The sequence below is a fragment of the Mastomys coucha genome, unplaced genomic scaffold (assembly GCF_008632895.1).
Source record: "Mastomys coucha isolate ucsf_1 unplaced genomic scaffold, UCSF_Mcou_1 pScaffold22, whole genome shotgun sequence".
Taxonomy (NCBI): Eukaryota; Metazoa; Chordata; class Mammalia; order Rodentia; family Muridae; genus Mastomys; species Mastomys coucha.
The window spans coordinates 55,593,622-55,603,806 of NW_022196905.1; the positions used below are offsets into that span (position 1 = coordinate 55,593,622).

The 10,185-nt window shown below is 39.0% G+C and overlaps 1 non-coding gene across 1 annotated transcript; it reads right to left on the reverse strand.

The window, feature by feature from the left end:
- Positions 1-7,078: 7,078 nt before the first annotated feature.
- Positions 7,079-7,209, reverse strand: LOC116071846. Its single transcript, XR_004111199.1, has one exon. It is a non-coding gene; the product is annotated as a small nucleolar RNA SNORA17 (small nucleolar RNA).
- Positions 7,210-10,185: the final 2,976 nt, after the last annotated feature.

Sequence of the window (10,185 nt, forward strand, 5' to 3'; positions counted from 1 at the left end):
ACACAAAAAAAATTGATCAAAGGTCCACACATCAATACAATTTGTGGTTTTAAAAAATATGAATGAAATATACTGTCCTTAGAGAAAGTTATTCTGAGAAGAATGAAAGGGTGGAGATGGTGAAAGCACATGGGGGAACTTAGCTGGGAATTTCTTGGGATGACTAACAAGCTAAACACACAGAAGAGTGTCCAGGAAGCAAATCTCCAAATGAAAAAGGGAAAACTGTTTCTCTATACATGTGGAGCACACACATGTGTGGACTTGATTGTCACACACACACACACACACACGCATGCATGAATGTGTATATTTGAATAGGCACTGTTTTCTCATGAATCAAAATTCAACTACAATGCCCCTAAAATCAGACTTTCTGGGACAGTAAGCACACAGGGTTTCATAGTGCAAGATTTTTCCTGTTCTGTTAATTAGAAGTTCTAGTTAAAGTCACTCAATCCATTTCTGAAGACCTTTGGAAAGGTTGATGTGGCCTAACCATAGCTATGTGTCTTTCCAGAGTCCCAGATAAAGCTTTTTAGGGTGATCATTATGAAACAGAAAACAACAGTTTGGAAAACAGAATATAGTTTTGAGCTCTCTAAATATAGAAATATGGAGTATTATATAGGCTCATTCTTTGAAAGTAAAGAAATGACCATAAACTGATCTTGAATTGACTAAGTATTTACTGACATAAAATTACTTCATAAAACTCCATTTTTGAAAACTACATACTATTGATATTTACATTAAAAATGCCTCTAAATGGTCTGACAAATATGAAGAGAAACTTTTTAATACATTAAGATTAATTGCAAAGACCTGGATTGACAACCAATCCAAAATTGCTGAAATTATATGATGAATATGTCAAGTCTGAAGCACACCTCTTTTTTTCATTATTTATTCATTCATTTATTTACTTGTTCATTTTACATCCTGATTGTATCCCCATTCCTTCATCTCTTCTTCCAGTCTCCCTCACATATAGCTCCTCTCCTCATATCCCCTCTTTCTCCTCTGATAGGGAGGATGGCCACCTCTGGATACCAACCTATCCTGGCTCATCAAGTCACTGTAGCTCTAGGCACACCCTCTTCTACTGAAGTCAGACAAGGCACTTCAGGTAGGGGAACAGGTTCCACGGGGAGGCAACACAGTCAGGGACAGCCTCTCCAGTTGTTGGAGGACCCACATGAAGACCAAGCGATACATCTGCGATATACATGCAGGGGTCCTAGGTTTAGCCCATGTGTACTCTTTGGTCTCCTTTGGGAGCCACCAAGGGTCCAGCTTACTTGACACTGTTGGTCTTCTTGGAAATACACGCATTTGAAATACAAGAAAGCATAATTTGTTTGAAACCCTCTTCTTCAAAATGTATTCATTATACGTAAATAACTATTTGTTTCTAAGCAATAACTTCTCATTAAATAATGTACTAAGCAAAATTTTGGAAGTACTGTTTCAGGAATAGATATTCACGGCCTGCAGAGTGTCTTCACACTCCTACTGCCTTCAGTCCTACAGTTTTTACATTATTTTTTGGCTTATATTCCCATTTGGCTTTTCAGTATTTACAGCATCTCTCCCACTGTTTTTGAAAATGTAATATTTTAAAATGTGCAGTGTTTACCCACACTTGGCCATTTCATTATTTTCCGCTGATGTGATTCTCTTGTAGTTAATGATACATTTCCTTTGTTCTTACTGTGGATAGAGTGAGGGAAGAAAACAAGCCAGGCCCATTAGTCAGTGACACCCAGCATGTATATCAGGCTCATCTGCATCTTAATCAATGCTAACTAATGCCTTTTTTCTTTTTTTTAGTTTTAATTGATCGTTAAATTCTAAACATTAAAACTGTAGAACACCATCAAGAATCAGAAAAAGGATAAAGAAGATAGTCAGGAAAAAGGAAGGAGGGTGGGGAGGGGAGACAAGCGAGATAGGGAAAGGACAGGACATACTTTGGAGCCATCACAAGCACAGGGAAAGCAGAAGTGACAGAAGCAGAAGAATATGAAGACATAGAATGAGGTGGAGGGATAATAAAAGCAAGCAAGGAAGAAGGAAGTAAGAAAAAGTCAGGGATTTAAAGGACTGAAAAATGAGGAATTCGATTTGGTAGGAATGAACTGCAATAACTCGTGCCCAGATTATGCTTTCTAGAATTCAGAATTACATAAGCTAGATCTATTTATAATTAAATAAATTATTTTTATTAGATATTTTCTTTACTTACATTTCAAATGATATCTCCTTTCCAGGTGTCCCCTTCAAAAAAAAATCTTGTTCCCTACCCCCCTCCCCATGCTCAACAACCCATCCTCTCCTACTTCCGGGCCCTGGCATTCCCCTACTGGAGCATAGAAGCTTCACAGGACCAAGGGCCTCTCCTCCCACTAGGATGACCGACTAGGCCATCCTCTGCTATATATATGCAGCTGGAGCCATGAGTCCCACCATGTGTACTCTTTTGTGGGTGGTTTAGTGCCTGAGAGCTCTGAGGGTACTGCTGTTCATTCTAAGGGGCTGCAAACCCTTCAGCTCCTTGGGTCCTTTCTCCAGCTCCTTCACTGGGGATCCTGTGCTCAGTCCAATGGATGGCTATGAACCTCTACTTCTGTATTAGCCGGGCACTGTTAGAGCCTCTAAGAAGACAACTATATCAGGCTTCTATCAGCCAGCACTTGCTGGCATCCACAATAGTGTCTGGGTTTTTGCTTTTTTTATTGTTTCATATTATATAGAGACAACTATATTCATTAAGAAAACATACAGCTTTTGTTCTTTTCTGATTGGATTACCTCACTCAGGATGATATTCTCCAGATCCATCCATTTCATAAATTCAATGTTTTTAATACCTGAGTAGTATTCCATTGTGTAATTGTACCACATATTCTGTATCATTTCCTCTGTTGAAGGACATCTGAATTGTTTCCAGTTCTGGTTATTATAAATAAGGCTGATTAATATAGTAAAAATGGCCATCTTGCCGAAAGCAATCTACAGATTCAATGCAACCTCCATCAAAATTCCAACTCAATTCTTCACAGACTTAGAGCAATTTGCAAATTCATCTGTAACAACAAAAACCTAGTATAGCAAAACCTATTCTCAACAATAAGAGAACGTCTGGTGGAATCACTATCCCTGACCTTAAGCTTTATTACAGAGCAATTATGATAAAAACTACATAGTATTGGTACAGTGACAGGCAGGTGGATCAATGTAATAAAATTGAACACCCAGAAATGAACCCACACACGTATGGTCACTTGATCTTTGACAAAGGAGCTAAAAACATCCAGTGGAAAAAAGACAGCATTTTCAACAAATGGTGCTGGCTCAACTGTCGGTTAACATGTAGAAGAATGCAAATCGATAGGAATTCATTCCTATCTCCTTGTACAAAGCTAAATTCCAAGTGGATCAAGGACCTCCACATAAAACTAGATACACTGAAACTAATAGAAAAGAAAGTGGGGAAGAGCCTCGAGCACATGGGCACAGGGGAAAACTTCCTGAACAGAACAGCGATAGCTTATGCTCTAATATCAAGAATTGAGAAATGGGACCTCATAAAATTACAAAGCTTCTGTAAGGCAAAGGACACTGTCCAGGCAGTGGTGGCACATGCCTTTAATCTCAGCACTTGGAAGGCATAGGCAGACGGATTTCTGAGTTTGAGGCCAGGCTAGTCTACAAAGTTGAGTTCCAGGACAGCCAGGGCTATACAAAGAAACCCTCTCTCGAAAACACAAAACAAAACAAACAAACAAACAAAAAGGACACTGTCAATAGGACAAAACAGCAACCAACAGATTGGGAAAAGATCTTTCCCAATCCTGTATCTGATAGAGGACTAATATATCCAATATATACAAAGAACTCAAGAAGTTAGACTCCAGAGAACCAAATAACCCTATTAAAAGATGGGGTACAGAGCTAAACAAAGAATTCTCAAACTGAGGAATACATAATGTCTGAGAAGCACCTAAAGAAATGTTCAACATCCTTAGCCATCAGGGAAATGCAAATCAAAACAACCCTGAGATCCCACCTCACACCAGTCAGAATAGCTAGGATAAAAAACTCAGGTGACAGCAGATACTGGCGAGGTTGCAGAGAAATAAGAACACTCCTTCATTGCTGATGGGATTGCAAGCTGATACAACCACTCTGAAAATCAGTTTGTCAGGTCCTCAGGAAATTGGACATAGTACTAACAGAGGACCCAGCTATACCACTCCTGGGCATATACCCAGAAGATGCTCCAACATGAACTACTTCTTTCCAGCCAGCATTTGTGAGATTCTTGACAGTATTCCTATGAAAAAGGTATCCTTTCTGATCAATGCTATAATCAAGTTTATCACACAACTATTGTACAAAATTGCATTACTTGTACAAAAGAATACAACTCGGTTTCCAAAAATTGTCTTCTAAATGTATTCTAATGCTTATGTAATTACATTTACTTATAAATACAACACAATATCTGATTGTGAGAAACCTTCTGAATCAGTTGGTGTCCCAGCATTCTCATCTATAAACATAATGCTTACTAACATCTACCTGTTAGTGTTCAATGTCACAAAAACACAAAAGCTTGTATAAAATAAATTTTTGTTAACAAGTGAAATTTCAAAAAATAAATTAATAATAAGTAAATCTGCTACTATTTGCATACATTTATCTATCTGGTTAATTTTAAAGCATTGAAAAAGACATATTTTTCAGATTTGCCATTAGCAAATTCTAAGAGTTTGTGTGCTTCTTTGTTGTTTTCTTGTTGACTTGTTTGTTTAAAAAAAAAACAAGAAAAAGAGATAAGAGATTACTTCAGGTCAACTGGAGAATTGAGACAGAAAAAAGAAGAAAACTAAAATAGAATATGTAAATGAGACTGTTACAATTCTGTCCTAGGGACTTCTAAAAGACACTAGAACAGGTTGTATAGTATTTCCCCCAAGTAATACTACAATAAAGTATTATTTTTTTCTTTCTTAATCATTGTAGGTATTATAATAACTGATTTTTAGGTACTTTGTATATTTTTGAATCTCAAATATTTATTTGTATTTCTGTTTTGATTTGGTTAGGGTTTTTTTTTTGAGTTTTTGTTTATTTTTTGTTTGTTTCCTTGTTTATATGTTCTTTGTTAATTTTCCATCAAGCACTGCAATCCTACCCTCATCAACCCCTCAGACCTGCCCTCCACCCTGACAACCTCTACCTAGCAAAGAAAAAAAAATCTCTTTGTGGAAACTGTGGTGTGTCTTGGCGTGTCCCAGAGTAGACCTTTTGTCCACATTTTGTTGCTTGCAGATGCTCACTGCAATGACTCGTTGGTCTGATATGAGCCCTCTGGCTTTGCTACTCTATCAGTACTGGAACCTCACTGGGACTCCTCTTGGATATCCTGCCATTGCCCTGTATCATGGAGATCCTGCAGCTTGGGATCTGTAGCAAAAGCCAGTCAAGCACTCCAGTAGTAAATCAATGGGGTAGATGTTGGGCAGGCCAATATAAAGCCCCGAATCTTGGCCTGAGGGGCATCTGAGCCGGTCACCCTGCCCTCTGCCCTCACAGCCAGCTCACCAGCAACACCTCTGCAACTAAGACCAGCTCTACTCAAGTGAAGTGCAAGGCCTATTCTATTGAGTGTTGCAGTTAATTACGAACATGACTAATTCTCCCAATTTCATGACTCTGGACCCAATTCTTCTAACTATTGTAGATGGTGAAGAACAAGAAGGGGAGGAAGTCATCTCTCTATCCTCCATACCACTACCCAGAAGACAAGAAGCAGGGCCAGCTCCCCCATATTGCAACCTCCACATCCAGGGCCCTCTCTACATTGCTACCCAGGTAAGGTACAGGGCCTGCTCTCCTGAGTGCTGCAGAAGGTGAAGGACAAGACAGCTCTCTTGTTCTGATGACCTTGCAGCCATCTCTCCTGCCTGCCTTAGGTCTCAAAGTACAAAGTAGGACATCTCTCCCCTGCCCATTTCATAGCATAGTAGAAAATTGGCTGGTAGAGTCAGTTGTCCTACATTCATACCCTCTGGCCAGCTTACCCTCCTCCCTGTGACCAAGGTTAGCTGTTCTGTGCTGTCCAGCTGAGGTACAAGGTCTGCTTTCCCTAGTGTACAACTGATGAGGGGCAGGGACAGTGCTCCTGCTTTTATGACCCCAAGAACCATCTTCTACCTGCAGTAGGTGGTGAGAACTGAAGGAAGAGGAGGGTACCTCTCCCTTGTCTATGCTATCATATGCAAGATGGGTGGGAGGACCAGATGTCCAAAACTCTTATCTTCAGGGCCAGCTCACTTGCTCTCCAGAGTACTACAGCTGGCTAGGGCAGGGTCAATGTACCTGCTCTCATGTCTGAGGAATGGGGCCAATTCTGCACAGCCCTCAGACATCAACATGTCCCCAGTAGACTGTCTAGACCAGAGACATCCTCTTGGCCTTTGATTGTAACAGAACACTGCTGCTCCTGGACCAAGGACTCAGAAGTAGGCCCCATGATGGCACTGGACAGCATAGGACTCCACTATGGTCCCAGGTGGTATCGCTGGCTGGCTATTCACATCAGGCTGTTCCTTGAGTCTCCAGTTCTCCCTCTCTTTGTTGTGCCTCTCCTTCTGTTTCTCCTCCTGTTCTATTTCCCCACCACTTATCTGCTCCTTTTAGTGGCCCCCAAGGTCTCTAAGTATCTGAGGCTATCTCAGGAGTGCTATGCCCTGTTCATCTAGTATAACACTGGAATGGGATCATCTTGGGCATAGTGACCTCCTCCCCAGTCTTGTAAGGTATCAGACTGGTGGTCATCTCAGGCTAATTTCCTGTCCAGGTCCCAAGGTGCTGGTTGCCTCAGGCTTGCTCCCTGCTTGAGTGACCCTTCATAAGGGTTGTGTGGTTCATCCCATCCTGGCCCAGGGACTGCCTACAGCCTCAGGCAGTTTTCTTCTTGTCTCCAGCTAGCTCTCCATACTGGGACCCTCTTCATGTCTGCCTGGTGCCGTATTGGTGATTGTCTCAGTCTGGCTTTTTTTTCAGGGAGTCTTAGGCTTCTAATCATTCAGATGTCATAGATCCAATCATTGAATTTAGAGAAGTCCTCTCTTCCTCTCTGCCACCCACTTGTGTATTTGTGATACAGCAGCCACACCTGCAATGCTTCTAGGGCAGGGGAAATATTTTTCTAATGACTCCAATCTGTCTTTCACCCTGTAGACCATAACACTTGGTATTTTCATGCTGCTGCACAGATGTAACATTCAGACATCCCTGGTGGGAAAGGATAACTGTGGAAAGCTTTGCTTTAGGAGACAAAGATATTGACAGAAAAATTAAAAACCCAAGAGAATATAGGTGTCTTGGGAAGTGGTTAGTTATTCAGGACTGGGAGCAAACTGTGATAGTCACTCCTGGTACATACTGATAACAGCTCTCTGGAAGGGTAAACTTCAGACAAAGGTTTCATTTTAAGAGATTCACATACAATAAGTATATCTTCTCATAATAGCTCTGATATTTCAGTAAAAACAGACAAGAACTTTACCTTTTTTGTCACTATGGTAAGACATAGTTAAAATATTGGCCTAGATACTCACATATATGAAATATACATGCATTTATATGTGGTTGAAAATCACATTACTTTAATATAGGATTTTCCTTCATTTTTTGAAAGTCCTAGGTGTTCTTACTATAGAAATGGCTTTAAACTGTGAACTGTATTCTCAGATGCTGTCATTCTCAGCCTCATGATGCTGTAGTCAGGAACAGGACACACATGCCCTAATTATACTGGATTGTAATAGGTCTGAAAGGTATCCACATCAAAGTATGCATATACACACACACACACACACACACACACACACACACACACACACACATATATATATATAATTGCTATTTCACTACGTAATTATATTTATGGAATTTATATTTATGAAATTTTATTGCAAAGGAATATAGTGTCAGAGTTCACCTGTTTAACATGTATCATGATTACAATATTTTCTTTTGTGCTTAGATAATCTTGCATAGTTTTGCTTATCATGGTCCTGGAAGATATCATATATCTATATACCATATAGATACTATATGTGTATACACACATACACACACATATATACATATATATATATATATATATACACTATATGTCATCATATATATATGATGGAGATATATATATATATGGAGAGAGAGAGAGAAAGAGAGATACGTAGAGATATCGATGTAGACATAGATATGTGTGTACATATATGTATATAATGTGTGTATGTTTGTGTGCATATACATGCCATATAATCTCTGTGTGCAGTAGAAAAGTAATTGACACCCTGTAGATCTGTGTAACTATACTCCATGATGCTAACACTACAAGGATATTGCCTAACAATACATTTCTCTACATTCCTGCAGTTCAGCAATACATGCCTATAATTTTATAGGATGGAAGAAATTTTTCAGGGTTTGAATCCATAAATTTACTCCTTGGAAGGCATTGCCTAGTGGAGGCAATAATTATAGACCTTGTATTTGAGCTTTAATGACTAAAAGCATCCTGGCATGGAGTTCCCAGCTGTTGTCTCTCTCTTTCATTCTTATTATTTTATCAAATTAGACAGAGAGGGATAGTTAAAGGTCATATTTGATTGGCAGTAATGGTGTATGGTAAGCCATTCTTTGAAAGTGTAAATCAATTTAGGGTGCCATAACAGTATAACCATAGACTTGGTGGGCTACAAACAGAATTTATTTGCAGTTTGGTGTGCTAAGAAATTCAGTATCATGGCACGGACAAATTGTGTGTCTGATGAAAGTCTGTTTCACAGCTCATAGATGGATCTTTCTATCTATGTGGAAAAGGCAAAGGAGCTCGCTCAAGACTATTTTAAAGGACAGGTCTCATTCATAATGACCCCGTTCTCAGGGAGCAGTCATCTTTCAAGTGTTTCATTCGTAATACAGTTAATTACTTTAGTTATGTTTGAATGAAGAACATATTCAGATATAACGGTAGAAGAATTCAAGCTTTTTTGATTCTTTGTTCACAGAATTCTTATGTCAATGTATACTAGTAAGTTAAGTCATTATTGATTTTCTCTTAGTGCCATTGATCCTGAGGTAAATGCTGGTCAACTATAATGTATGCAAGTACCATTATTCTCCTTCAGTCCTCTGGTACCATTAAAATCTAGAGAAAAATCTCCAGCACTAGCATTCAAAAAGGCTACAGTTAGAGCCTACCCACTGCTATTTATTGTTGTTATGTTTTTAACCTGTGACCATCAGTAAAAATAACTCTACAGGAGAGTCAACAGCATCACAGCCTAGGTGTTCCAGAGATGCACTCTTCTCTCTTCGGTGTTTCCTTACAATTAGTACCGTGCTTCATGTGGAGTCAGCACTTTGTGAGCATATATTGACAGGACTTCATTTGTTTGGTTGGTTGTTTTTGAGATTTTAATTTAATTAAAAATATTTTCCCTTCACTTTCCAGTTTCAAAATCCTTCCATGTATTCTTCCCCACTCTCCTTCAAATTCAAGGCCTTTTTGCTTTAATTGTTACTACGTGGATATATGCTTTTGTATATACATATATATTCTTAAATATATCCTCACTAACATGACTAGCCAAATGTCATGGATGACAAGGATAACACCAACAGACATGTCAAACTGGGTGGAGAAAAGCCCAGGAGGCCTTAAACCTACTCAAAGAACTACAGAAGTCTGAGTAAGGACCACCTCAGGAGAGGTGGTCCTTCCCAGGGAAGAAGACAAAAGTTGCTTATTGACAGTACTTTGAACTGCTCTCTACCATGCAAAAGTAAGATGTAACTAAACTACATTTCGTGTTATCTTATTCCATGTTAATGCTCTGCCATTCTCTCTCTCTCTTTATCCTTTTCTGTTTTCAAGAGTTTCTAAATCCATGTCAATGAGTGCCTTATAAAAATGTCAGATTAATTGCTTAAAATTAACTAAGAAACTTTCAAAAGTACAAGTTACATGAAATACCCAGCTGTAGTGGAATAAATAAACAAACACATCATTATTTCTCTATCTTGAACATAATGGTGATAGAGAGATTTGTGTAAATGCAGATATATGCACACATAACACAGAATCTTCATCTGTATTAAC